Below are 14,518 nucleotides of genomic sequence, written 5' to 3'. Positions count from 1 at the left end.
ATTTGCACAATGGAGTACTACTCAGTGGTAAAAAAACAATGACAACTTGAAATTTGCATGCAAATGGATGGAACAAGACAAAACCACCCTGAGTGAGGCAACCCAGACCCAGAAAGATGAACATGGTATATACTCATAAGTGAATATGAGTTGTAAAGCAAAAGATAATGAGCCTATAGCTAAGTAACAAGGTTAACCCTAAAAGAAACATGTATAGATCCACCTGGAAAAAGGAAATAGACAAGATCGCCTGACAAAATTGGAAGCATGGTGGTGGGGGAGAAGAGAGGGCCGAAGGGAAACAAGAAGAGAGAAAGGGAGCAGGGAGGAGAACCTGAGGAAATGAGATAGTAAAGATGGAAGAAGGACAGAGATGAGAACAAGGAAAGAGATATTTTGATTGAGAGAACCTTTATGGGATAACAAGAAACCTGACACTGGAGAAATTCCTAGGAATCCACAAGGATGACTCCTTGTCATCCTCTACATCCTAAGAGTAGAGGGTGACTGAACTGACCTTGCCCTGTAGTCAGAGTGATGAATATCTTAAATGATACCATACAACCTTCATCCAGCAACTGATGAAAACAGAGGCAGAGACCAGCAGCAGAGCACTGGGCTGAGCTCCCAAAGTCCAGTTGAAGTGTGGGAGGAGTGAGAATATGAACAAAGAGGTCAAGACCAAGATGGGGACACACACTGAAACAGTTTACCTGAGCTAATAGGAGCTCACCAACTCTAGCTGGACAGGAAAGGAACTAGCATGGGACCAAACTAGACCCTCTGAATGAGGGTGACAGTTGTACAGCTGGGGCAGACTGTGGGGCCACTGACAGTGGCACCAGGATTTATCCCTACTGCTTGTACTGGCTTTTGGGAAATTCATTCTCTTTGCGTGTATACCTTGCATAGCCAAGATATAGTCCGGACGGCCTTGGAGCTTCCCCACAGCAATATGACTTACTCTCTCTGACGAGTGAATGGGGGTTGGTGGGAGAAGGTGGAGGGAATGAGATAAGGGAAAACAGTGGAAATTGGGACTGGTATGTAAAATAAAAAAGATAGCTTGCTTTTAAAAAAAATAAAATAAAAATTTTAAATTTTGTTAAATATAAAGAAATCAGCTGGAAAAAAAAGATTAGCCTGTTGGGCCACATCATCCCCAAAGTGATTCCTGTTCTCATTTTTAAATAGGGAAGGATACTGTAATGCAACAAATTAAGATTTCAATTCAGTGCCTTAAATTACTAAAATTTAAAAAAAAATGAAATTAAGATACATGATGATTTTTCTGTTTTTTAAAAGCATTAAAAATATAAAAACACATGCACACTAACACAAGAACACACAAGTTTAGGATATTTTGGTTTTTATATTATTTGCATCTTTTATTAGCTCTCAATAATTTTAGTTGTAAAAAGTCTCTCAATTATTATTTTTATGATTTGGTAATGAGATTTGATTTTACATTCAGACTTACTATCAATGAAGCAGAAAGCTCATTTTTGTGTGTCATTTCCCACCTTTCTATCCGTCGTGATAATACTAAAATATTATGGAATCCATTGGGACAATGACATCTCTACTTTCTCTTACACTTAAGGTACCCTACCGCATGGCTAAATTCTCCCCAAGTTGCTACCTTTTGAGTTTCTCTTAGTAACTGGATAGTATGACCACATTATTTAAGAGAAGATTTATTATTAAATATATATCTCCTAAAGGCCTATTGCTTTGTTGGGCTTTTGAAAATGAATTCTATTCCTTGAGATAAGAAAAGACAATGGGATTAAGAGCCTGTAGGTTTTACTTGCAGATGGAGAATCATAGGAATCTAAGTCCAACACTTCAGCTTAGCATTATTTTCTTCCTTCCAGTGGTGGCAAAAAATGAACTATGCACAAGGTGTCCCAGGCCCAGGAAAGCAGAGGCACCACAGTGGGGAGCTCTGAGCAGGAGAGGCTGGGAGCATTTGGGACCAGAAAAATATCCTCAGAGACAGAAGAGCTGAGCACTCATTGGTGGGCCTGAGTGTAGTGACAAAGGGTAAGAAAAACCTTTTGGAATGTTTAAAAAGACAAAAGATAGTCATGAAAGTTAGACCTGGAGGGCTTTGAAATTAAGACCCTTATTTCTGAGTTCTTCCCTGACTACTAGTTAAATATAACTAAGTTCTAAACCTAGCTGTGGAAAGGATGTTATGCTACTGTTTCCTGTTTGTAGTAAAATGTTCCTGACATTCAGACATCAGTCTGAAACTGGCCCTGCCAGAACTGAATGTCTTGAGAGCATCACTAAGCCCATTTCATGAAGAAGAGAACACAAGTGGGGTGCAGTCAAGTTGAACCAAATCCATGAGACATCTTGAAGAAATGCTCTGTTTGAACATCTTACTCCTGTTGGCTGGGAGAGATCTATATTCTAAGATGCCTATGATTTCAAATATGTTATGCATGCATAATATATATATATGAATGAAAACTAGAAAAAAAGTGACTGCTATTTCCAACTCACAGACAAAGGCCTCTTTGTTACTGGTATCTATGGAAGCCAAGTTCAGATATTTGTGGATCTCTAAAGAACAAATAAAGAACAGCAAACAAAGAGCCAGAGATGTAGGTACAGGTGAGCAAGATAAATGTTAAAAATGGACTTCTTTGAGAAATCTGTCTTAGATAGGGGTTCTGTTACTGTGAAGGACACTACGACCATGGTAACTCTTATAAATTTAACTGGGGTGGCTTAAAGTTTCAGAGGTTTAATCTATTATCATCATGGCAGGACAGGGAGGCATGTAGGCAGTCATGGTGTTGGAGAAGAATCTGAGAGACTTGCCTCTTGATCCACAGAAAACAGGAAATGTGTCTACCACACTGAGTATCTTGAGCATAGGAGACCTCAGAGCTCATCCCTGCAGTAACACATTTCCTCCTACTAAGCCAAAACTACTCCAACCAAGTTACACCTCCTGATAGTGCCACTCTCTTTTGGACCATTTTTTTTCAAACCATCACACAATCGGTTGCTTTTTCTTTTATTTTATTTAAGGTCTCCTGTAGTGTTATTCACATAAAATTACAAGGTTTCTACAGCTTACCTCCATTCTGATTGTATACACACACACTTGGATGCATTCATGTGAATAAATACACACACACATACATATGCACACACACAGGTATGCAAACATGCTTGCACAATCTAGGAAATAACTCTTGTTCCTTTATCATTCTCTCAAATGGTAAGTTTCATTTGTCTTCAAGTCTAACTAGTTATAGCAAATTATTACCTAAGATACAGTCTAAATTTCTGAGGAGGAAGGCTAATTGTCTACTACCTAGCATCCCTAAAGCTACATTAAAAAGAAATGAATATGGAAAGGGGGGAAAAGATATTCAGAATCGATATCTTTCATTTGGTGATAGCCTTAGGCCCCAAATCTCATTTTGTAGAGCATTGTATTTACCTTTAGTTTTATTTAGCTCAATTCTATAGCCCTAAATCTCATGAAAATCCTGTTATAAATTCAAGAAATTAAATTCTCCGTGGATTAATTTCTGTAGAGCTCAGAAAAGTGTGTTCTCATAATCCACAGGAGAGCATGATGCTTCTGTTTCCACAACAGTGAAGAATTGCTGTGTCCTGCTCTCTTTGTCTTTTTATTCTGAAAGATGTAATAATTAAAATCCAAAATTATTCCAGTGAGCAGATATTACCAAAGAGGTTACAGCAAATGATGACAAGACATTCTGGGCAGAGAGTAGATCACTCAGAAAGATAAGAGAAGACAGTAGTTAGAGATTCAATCAAATGAATAGCTGTTGTTTAAACAAATAATTAAGTAGACACACACAAAAAAAACGAACTTAATTTTAAAAGTTACTGGTGACAGAGGTACTCTGGAACTGTTTATGGTAGTGGATTGGGTCAGTGACTTTATAGTGCTAGGGCAGGTTATATGTTCCCATATGAGATGTAGAGGGTAGCTGTGATAGACTGGATAACAGCCTCTCAAATTTGTACACACCTTTTCCCCTGAAACCTATGGTCATGATAACTGTATGAACTTTGTAAATGTGACTGTGTTAAATGTCTTAAGATAGGGATTCTGGGTTGAGTGTGCAAGCCAAATGAATCCATGAATGTTCTCATAATGAAAGAGGCAATAGGATCAAATCAACTGTATGGGGATGTATCAGTTCAAGAAGTTGAAGTGATAAGAACAATGGTCCATGAGACACAGAATAATGATGCTCTTAAGAGGATTTTTTTCCCCAGAAAGCAAGAACACATCAGTTCTCCTCAGGACATTCAAAAATCATGGCCAATATCTTGATTTAGCCAGTAAAACTGAATTGGTACTCTTACCTCCCAGGACACTAAGAAAATAATTACATTATTGTATAAGCAGCTAAGACTGTGAGTCTCCTTTTACAGATCTTATGGGAAAGTTACACTGTAGGTTACTAAAAAAAAAGAGAGAGAACTCCCTGGTTAAAAGCACATGTTGCTCTTTGGTTCTCATCAGCTATGATAAACAGCTCACCATCTCTTGGAATTCCAGCTCCAGGAGATCAGATTCCCTCTTCTGGTCCCCATGGGCAACTGCTTTCATGTGCTCATACTCTCAAACAGACATATACACATATATATTTACTTAAAAATAAAATTAAAATAAAATTTTTTACAAAAGTATGGAGATGGGATTTAGGGATAGATTTTTGTTTTTGATTGTTTTTGAGTGCTTGAAACAAGGTAGCAACTAGAATTAGGAATAAGGAATCAATCATTTCATGATTTTAACACTTCCTGAGTGCATGTACTTTGAAAACTATTTTCACACTGTATTTGAAAGCTATATTTCAGAAGGAGCTAGCAAGATCAAAATGGATTAATAGTAACTTTACCAGAGTCCTGAGGCATTTGGTATTTAGTTAGATTTCCTGAAGCACTGTTCACTAAGATAAGAATTAGTTCTAGATATTAGAGCAGATAAAATGTTACTTAGGGGAAAAGAATCTTCGAGTAACAGAGATTTTAGTCTGTATAAAACACTAGTCCTCCATAGACTTCCAGATTATGTCCTTAAGGGTATGATCTTATACTCCGTATTTTTTTTTACCTCAACTGTAAATTCTTAGATGTTAAATTGTGTCAAAAATCAGGTTATAAAAAGTTTGAGATCACTATTAGAAATACTAGAAAAATTCTCATAAAAAGTTTATATTGCTGAGATTAGGAGATTTTGAATTTATAATTAAATGATACATTTTCTCTCAATGAATATGTTTCACTTTCAGAGTGAGAAAACATAGCATTAGATGCCATGTGTTCGTTTTTCTTAATCCCCTCCCCTTAGGAATTAAGGGTTCTTATTTTTGATAAATAAAATCTGTGAATCAGATACTATGAAAATACACATGAGGGTTTTCATATAAAATTCGGAAGGTGTCACATATTCATAATGCCATTAACAAGAGTGCCAGGAGTACTAAGTTTCTAGATAGAAGTCCCAGTTCTGTACTTGATTCTATGGCAGATGGTTTGATTTCAGATAGCTGACTTCGGGATGACAGATTCCACAGGAGAGAAAACAAATGCTTCTGCTCTGTGACTTTCCAACAGAGCAGATTTGATGATCATTTAACATCATTGAATTCTCCCTACTGTAAAGCTGGGATCATGACATGTTCTTCACAAACTACAGCAGAAGCATTATTTACATGTTTTATAAATCTAGAGGCATAGTCTTAGTTAAAATTAAAAAAAATTAGAGCTTTACACATCTAATTTACTACTATTTTCCACTTAAGCATTAGCTTCAGAAGATACGTTTCTTTTTTATTGTCAGACTATTTATACACACTTGTGGGGCACAATAATAATACACTATATGTAGACAGTGTTTAATGATCTGGTCAGCATAATCAGCATCCTTGCCTTCTTTTTGCACTTGCGATTTTTCTGTGTTTGGAGCTCTTGACCTCTCTTCGGTTCTCTCTAAAGAATAAAACAGACTGTTACAGCTTATAATTACTCTACCATGCTGTAGAGTGCTTCCTTCTTTGCAGATGAGAATTTTAGCTTTCATAGATGTTTGAGAGTATACATTATTTCTTTCTGTGCTTTACTTATTTCCATTAACACATTGTCTTCAGGTTCCATTCATTGTGTCACAAACGACAGGATTTTACTTTAGATGGCTTGATATCCTATATTGTACACACGTGTGTGTGTGTGTGTGTGTGTGTGTGTGTGTGTGTGATTTATCTATTCTTCCCCAGATAAAAGTGCATATGGCACTTTTTAGTGTAAGTTTTCCACTGTTTAGTGATTAGTATGAATAATACCCAATGAACATGGAAGTGCAGTTACGTTTTTGATGTGTTTATTTAATTTCTTTCGTGTATAAACAAAACATTTGGGTGGCTGAATGGCATGATATATCACTTTTAGAAGCTTTTATGCTGTTCTCTAAATGGCTGCACTGGTGTTGTGTACATCCAAGTTCCATTTTCCAACACTATTACCAGTATTGGTTCGATGTTTTGATAGAGGTCATTCTGTCTTTGCTGAGATCACATATTATGTAAATATCATGTATTTCCCTGGTAAGCATTGATTCACACTTATTGTGTATTTCTTCTGAGAAATATCTATTCATATAATATTCTCACCTTATAGCAAATTATTTGGAGTTTCCCTACTGTACTTTTTGAGTTTCTTATATATTTCAGTTTTAAAAATAATACCTCATTCTCGAATTGATAACAGAAACATACTCATTAGTATGGAACAGAAAGTTTGAAGATCATTGTTTCCAGCAGTCACTAATGCTTCATAATTATCTTGAAAGTGTTAGAAATTTACTTGTATGCTTTAGTGTGTAGATATGTATGTCTATGAAGGTGTTGGGGTATATTTCACCAAAATATGATAAATGTAAATGGCGCAATGTCTATCTAGAATACTGAATTGCTATGAATGTGGCTATTGTACTATTAATGAATATAAGCTAGTTTTAATAATGAATACAAAGAAAAGCTTATCTTATGAACATATTATTTATATTTGAGGATATATATATATATATACATTTATATTTTGTGAAAGTAACTATTTTTCTGTTGAGACATTAACCAATTTTTGAAATCCAATAATCTATCATTTAAAATTGGTAACATTAGTATCTGTACCAGTGATTAGGAAGGAGAGGAGAGCCAGCAATTCAAGTTCTGAGATGAATGCTATGCACATTTTAAAATCACTTTAATATAAAAAATAGGTGCTACTGTGGATGATTTTTCAAAGTTATTAATGAAAGTTTAAAAATGCACTAGAGTCATAAAATTAACCATCTGCTATTATCAATATGGTGTTCCTTCCATAGGGAAAATGTTCACAGGTTTTGAGCACCAATATTTTTCTTTTTTCTTTATTTAATCAAAATATTAAGCAACAACAAATCTTCCTTACAGATTATTTTAATAGAAGGAAATCTCTTACCTACGTGCAATGAATGTATCTAGCAACTTTAGCTGATATAACTGTTATATCAATAATGTTACAGATTATTTCTTTGAAACAAAAATTTTTTGACAGGTTTTACATTTTATTCTTTGAATCTAAAATAAGGAACAAAAATTCTGTATTCTTTGAATCTAAAATAAGGGAAAAAATGTGATTTTGTACTTTGTTACAAAGAGATAAACATCCATTTTTAATAAAGTAGTTTAAAATTAACACCAAGTATATATTAATACTACTTGTTGATGAATTTTCTAATATGTCGAAACATAAATCTATAGTTTCTACATTTCCAGAAGAAATCTCTCAAACTTTTCATGTCAAACTTATTAATTAGGAATATAAAAACAAATTCCAATATATCATTTATAACCCTGGTCCACCTTACCCAGAATTAGTTGACATTGATTTGATCATGAAAAAGAAATGCTGTATCCTATTTTGCTCACAATTTAAGAAATGCTTAAGAATTTGAAAAGTGACGAACACAAAATCAGGCATGTCATATATGGAGTGAGTTATTCACAGTATAATGTTTGCCAAGTACATTCTTGGAAAATATTTGCAGAATATTTACTTATTTATACTCTATGAGTCTCTCAATTCTGAACCATAGGAAGTAAATTAAAACAGTCACAAAAAGATAAAAGACTGGAAGTATTTTTTTTTTACTGAAAACTATGCAAAATCAAATCAAAATACATGGGATCAAAGGATTAACAAGGTTATAAGCGATGTTTATGGCTTCTCTGATGTCACTTTCCCATGTTACATTAGCACATGTATTATAATCTATAGGATAACACTGTTCAATAACCTGCTACTCCTCTTTTTGGTATACAGTATAATGATGGATTTTTCCATTCATTGTTTTAGACCTCATTAGTGGCAATGATAAAATGAAAAATGAAGGTTAGACATTTTGTTCCTCTGTTGGTGGAGGCCCCTTGTTTGTTCCCAGCCACACAGACCTGAAATAACCACACAGAAACTGTATTAATTAAAACACTGCTTGGCCTATTAGCTTATGAATATTTCTATATAGCTTTTATATCTTAAATTAACCCACTTCTATTAATCTGTGTATCATCACATGGTTGTGGCATATCAGTAAGGTTCTATTTGGCATCAGGCATCTGTCTCCTGTGGCAGCTACATAGTTTCTCCCTGACTCCGCCTATTGTCTCACTATATCTCTTCGAGTCTGACTATATTCTGTCCTGTTGTAGGCCCAAGAAAGCATCTTTATTCACTAAGCAATAAAAACATATTCACAGCATGCAGAGAGGAATTCTACATCATTTCTCCTACAAGATAACAAGTGAAAAAAATTCACCTAGGCATTGTGGTGGTTTGAAAGAACATGGCCTACAATGTGAGTGACAGTATTAGGAACTGTGGCCTTGTTGGAGGAAGTGTGTCACTTTGGGGGAAGGCTTTAAGGTTTCCATGCTTCTACTTGTATGGCCCATTAAATAGTACTTTAAATATTTAACTCTTTAATCCAAACTCCCAAAGTCCAATTACTCCAAACAAAAACATGGTCAATCCTAACACGGCAATAGCTCAGTCCCTGGTACCAACTTCTGTCTTATTTAGGGTTTTGTTGCTGTGAGGAAACACCAAGACCAAGGCTGCTCTTACAAAGAAGACATTTAATTGGGGTGGCTCACTTATGGTTTCGGGGTTCTGTCCTTTATCATCATAATGAAGTGCATGGCAGTTTGCAGGCAGACATGTTGCTGGAACAGCTGAGGATGCTTCATCTTGCAGGAAACAGGAAGTCAACTGAGACACTGGGCAGTATATTAAGCATAGGGAACCTCAAAGCCCGCCCCACAGTGACACATTTCCTCCAACAAGGCCATATCCACTCCAACAAAGCCCACACCTGCTAATAGTGCCACTCTCTGTGATATTATGAGGGCTAATTGCTTTCAAGTCGCCACACTGTTCACCTTACTTGATACTGTCTGTCGATACGCATGTCCAATTTCTTTCTTTAAAATATTGTTACTTGCTAAGCACTGAGAGGGTGCGCATGTGACAATAAGTAGAAATGCAGAATCTGTATCCTTACAGACTTATAAAAAGGGAGAAATGGACCAAATAAACAAAGGATGCCATAGAGACTTTTTAAATGGTGCATACTCTATGGATCCATAAAACAATGATCCACAAACAAGTTGTTTGTGTTTAAGGACTGTAATTATAGACAGTATTGTAAAGAAACATGTAAATCTATGGAGATGAGCATCAGATTGAATACAGAGTATAAAAGTTGTGCCATGAGCACAAGTGATGAGCAAGGAGGAATAAGCTATCTGGAAACAAATAAAGGCAGAGGGGAAGCAGAAGCTAAGATTTTGAACAAAGTTGTGATATAATCTAAATTTTACCTCCAGTGTTTTGGCTACAGTTTTGAGGTATGTAACACTGAGCTACATCCAGTGCATCCTGAGGAAATCATTAGGTTACTTCTTCAGTGGTCCACATGGTATAATGATGAGTGAATTGAAGTGACAATGAAGAGTGTGACCATATTGTATGTGTATTTTGAAGATAAGTTGAGTAGTTCCATCACCAATATATGTGGGGTTTACAGAAAGAATGAGCCTAGAATAATTCTAGAGATTTGGTCCAGAAGAACAAGAAAGGAGTTGCTTCTCTAGGAATGGGAAAGACTAAACAAAGACAAGGTTTAAGAAGAAGAACAAAATAGTAGTTCGGTGTTGGCCATACCAATGAGATACCAATTGTACATCTTTGTAGATATAGTAATCTACCTTGCTCTTTTGTTAACAGAAGTTACATGCTATGTCAACATTGGGGAAGTTACATGCGTTGGTACATTAATTGGAAATCATGGTAGGGTAAACAGAGAGGAAATTTGGGGTTGTTTTCTGTTGTGTTTTTCAGAAAATGCATTTATGCCGAGACCTATGTCAGACTGTAAGGTTTTGAGTGCAGCACCCCAGACTCCCTTTGTTTCCCTTTATCATTTAAAACTTTGTTGACTCTCAATGAGGGTTAAATAAAAATTTGTTGACTCTCAATCAGGACTGAATCAATTAAATAGGTGAATAACTAATGGTGACAAGTTCAGTGGTCATAAATAGTTATTATTTTTTTGAATTTCAGATGTGTGATAGACACTACTTTAAGTGTTTAATATATAGGTCGTCATTGAATTCCTATAATAACCTTAATGGTAATGACGATTGTGGGAACAAAATCATGCTGAGTATAAACAAAATGCTTAAGGATTCAGTAGTCAATTTGCCTCACTCAGGTTGTGATTTTAGCCAATACTTTACATCGCAGGGATGAGTTAAGATTTACCCAGCAGTTAAGATCTTCCAGGCAGAGAAAAGAATAAATGTAGATTGATAAGTCAATGAGAATCATGCATCTTCTAGAAACATTAAAGAACAGCAAATGATGGAACATTGCCTTCCAGAAGATTGGTGTTTCTGTGGTATTTTACATGCTAGGATTATTTACTACTCATAGATTCTGTAACATCTGAGAGACAGGATAACATTTTGAACAGCAGTTTGAAGGCATGGATATATAGAGAAAAGTTCACAAGTCCACTCAATATTGACTAATGGAAAGTGAAAAAAATGTACCTGAAAATATATGCTGTGGTATAAAAACTTTGAAATTGCAAAAGAATGCACAGACTATGAGTTCATGATCTAGGATATGGTATTAAATAGCTGACACATTTTGGGTACATTAAGATAGCCAGGAATTGTGACAGAGTCTGTTCTTGGCCAGAATTGAACAGATTTCGCTATCTATGTTTAAAAGATACAAAACTTGAATGCAAAACTAAATGACTTTGGAGGTCATCATACACTTAAGAAGTTGCAGACAAAATAAAGAACCAAGAGCACTTGAAATTGGAGTTCATGCTCCTAAAAGTTTAATCAGAAAATCCCCTTTCTAAATTACCTTTCACCTCTCCCCTCCCATCCCTTTCCTTCTACTCCCCTTGCTTCCCCTCTTGTCTCCTGTCCTCTTTTCCCTCACTCCTTCCTCCCCTCCATTTTTTCTCTTTGCTTTATATAAGGCTAAAAGTGAAATTGGTATCTCTGAAGTGTCTCTGAGACCCTAAGAAGCCTTGTCTCTATGGTCCTTAGGTTTGCTTTCCTGTGCATCTGCCCTAAATCAGGTTTCTCTCTAGCTCTGCGCTGCCTTTTATCACAGCTTAAGACAGCAGATGGCTCTCTTGCGTTTTCTTTCACTTATCTCTATCTGTAAACAGCCAAGCAGCCTTTGGGAGAGAGAAGAGGCAAATACCAGGATCGAGCTAAAAAGACCCTGATTATCCATTCCTGCTTCAAGCTCTTTTAAAATATAAAGGCACATCGAATAGAAAGGACTGCTGGAGATTCGATAGATTTTACTGTCGGAATACACTCTGCAACTCAAATCTCTGCTCCAGGCACATTACCAGGGGTCGGGGTTGAAAAATTGCAAGCAAGCAAGCAGGGTGGTTCTCCGGTATCAAACAGCTGGAAGCTTTGGTTTCGAGGTGTGCTGTTACTGTCAGCAGAAGCTGTGATGATTAATTTCCTTTCTATCTGAAAAAAGAAAGGAAGGAAGAAAAGAAGAAAGGATGGAGGAAGGGGAGAGAGGGAGATGAGAGAAAAGGGGGCAGGAAAGAGAGAGGGAGAGGAAGAGAGGGAATAGAGAGAGAGAGAGAGAGAGAGAGAGAGAGAGAGAGAGAGAGAGAGTTTGCTTTTAAGGGAGGAGCTTTACAGAGAATTTAATACTCTGGGCTTCTCAAGCTCTGCTTTTTCAAGAAGGGGTGGCCCCGGGCCACCTTCCGCGGTACTGAACCTCAAACTCTCTGGGGCTTGTGGAAAGGTAAAGAATGAGAGAGGGTGACTTAGGAAGCCCCAAATCCGATATCCTTGAGAAGGCCCCCAATCAGAGATTTGGGAGAAATCACTACAACCTTAGAAAGAAAGCAATAAACACAGTTGCTTAACCCATTCAAGTCAATAAACAAAAAACGATGGTTGGTGGGGTTATAGTCAATTTTAAAGGTCATTACATACCACATTTCATCTCATTCTCTGAAAAAGATGCCACTACAAGAATCTTTATGTAAATCTGTTTGTTTTAATCATGAAGTCATTCAGAAATTCCAAACTAAAACTTTTTAAATGTCCAACTGGCTTCTTTGCAGTAATGGCTCTCAGCAGGGCCCCCCCACCCATCCCTGCCACCACGATTAAACCAAAGGAAAGCCAATACTTCTATTCTCATTTTATCAGGATTGTTCATCAATCTGTAGACAACCTTCTTTCTTTATGAGTCATGACATTGCTTCACAGGTACATACACAAAATAAATTGGTATTTCCCCTTTCCCCAGTTCCCCATTTAAGCTCATGGGTGACAAAATAATGCAAATTTCTTACAGAGCATCTCTAAAATATTTCTCTTAATAATTGTGGTATTTATAGATATAACAGCAAAGTGATGGAAATAAGCTTCCAACATGCCTCTTAATATTAAAAAATGAGATCATCCTAAATCTGATATTACCTTCAATGGATCCAAATCTACATACTTCTATTGTAGCAAATAAATGTTCCTCCCCACAGCAGTTGAGGGAAAGATATGGGTAAGTTGTGGAGAGTCAAAGTCCAGCTTCCCTGGAATACATCCTAGGCTGCACTTCCCTGATTTGCCTGTTAGTGAGTCTCTGACAACTTCCCAGACAAAGAAAAGGTACAATTTTATTCAAAACTGTTCCAGACACTGCCTGTGTTCTGTAGCCTTTCTTTCCAGTTTAAGTAGTCCCTAGAGACTTGTATAAACCTGCAATGACTGTTGAAACATTTTTCCCCTGGATGTTTTCCACTGGATGGTTAGAAATTGGGTTTTTGCATTTCTTTCTCCTTATGTTTCTGGGATAATAAGCAAGACAAAGGGTGCATGCATGGGTGGGGGAGGGTCCAGCTCTAGTACTTGGATCTATCACTGCAATTCATCGTAGAAACTACAACTGCAAACTGTCCAAAGCATGGAGCGCTTCTCTCTAGCTGCCCTTCCTTTCTTGGTCCTTCATATGTTTAATTATCTAAAGCAGAACGCTGTCAGGTCGCAGGCAGGACAACGGAGGGCGGAGATATCAAGTATTATATTTGAATTTCAGATCCAGCTCGAGTGGCTTTGCTCTCTGACAGTGCTGTTCCATGCAGGCAAACCAAAGGAAGGCAGCCCTTCAGTCTGGCTGCTTTTTGTTATCCCAAGTGCTGTTGCAGACACCATTTCTCGACCCCATGCTAATCTTTGTTCCAAGACTTCTTCAGTATTCTAGCGGGCGGTTATCCTAATCCAGTCACTATGTAAGACCTCTGCAGCTGCTGGCAGCTCCTCTTCCACCAGACCGGGAGCAGAAGTGGAAGCTGTTTCTTCCATTCTACATTAGAACAGATTATCTGTCTCCTCTCCTCTGGTCCGTCGTTTTGCTCATTGTTGCTGATTCAAAATGATAAACTTACCCTTCACAGCAGCAAAAGGGAGAGTATGACAAGTTTGGGTGACTAGGTGAAAAGTGGAGGTGCCTCCCTCCCCAGGGCTCACTCTCCTCTCTGCTCCTCCGAGAGGTGGGGATGCTTTGATGGTGGCGGGATTAATCAGAGAGCAGAAACCATCTCACCCTTCAACTGCTGCTGAGAGTTCTCTGTGGACTCTAGAATCCCTAGCTAAGCTGTGACAGCCTCGGAAACATGCGAGTTTCATCTGAGTCAAAGCGCACCGATATTCCTTCAATTCCACCTCTTCAGGCTCAACGTCTTGCCATCCCACCCGGTGCAATTCATTTTACCTTTCTTTTTTTAATTATTATTTTAAATCATTACTGCGTATAGTTTTTATTTTCTTTCTGAAGACACATCGGAGGGGGACCACATAGTTGGGAGGGGATTAGTGGGGTAAGAATGTAGCGCTTTGATTAGAGAGCACAG

General features: G+C 37.1%; 1 protein-coding gene across 3 annotated transcripts in view; it reads left to right on the top strand.

The window, feature by feature from the left end:
- Positions 1-14,518, top strand: part of Fgf14 (fibroblast growth factor 14) — a 594,874-nt gene that overhangs the window by 370,493 nt on the left and 209,863 nt on the right. The window lies entirely within an intron of this gene.

Source organism: Myodes glareolus, chromosome 12 (assembly GCF_982192425.1).
Source record: "Myodes glareolus chromosome 12, mMyoGla1.1, whole genome shotgun sequence".
Lineage (NCBI taxonomy): Eukaryota > Metazoa > Chordata > Mammalia > Rodentia > Cricetidae > Myodes > Myodes glareolus.
Note: the sequence above shows the minus strand (reverse complement) of the source record. Positions and strands in the feature narration are given on the sequence as shown.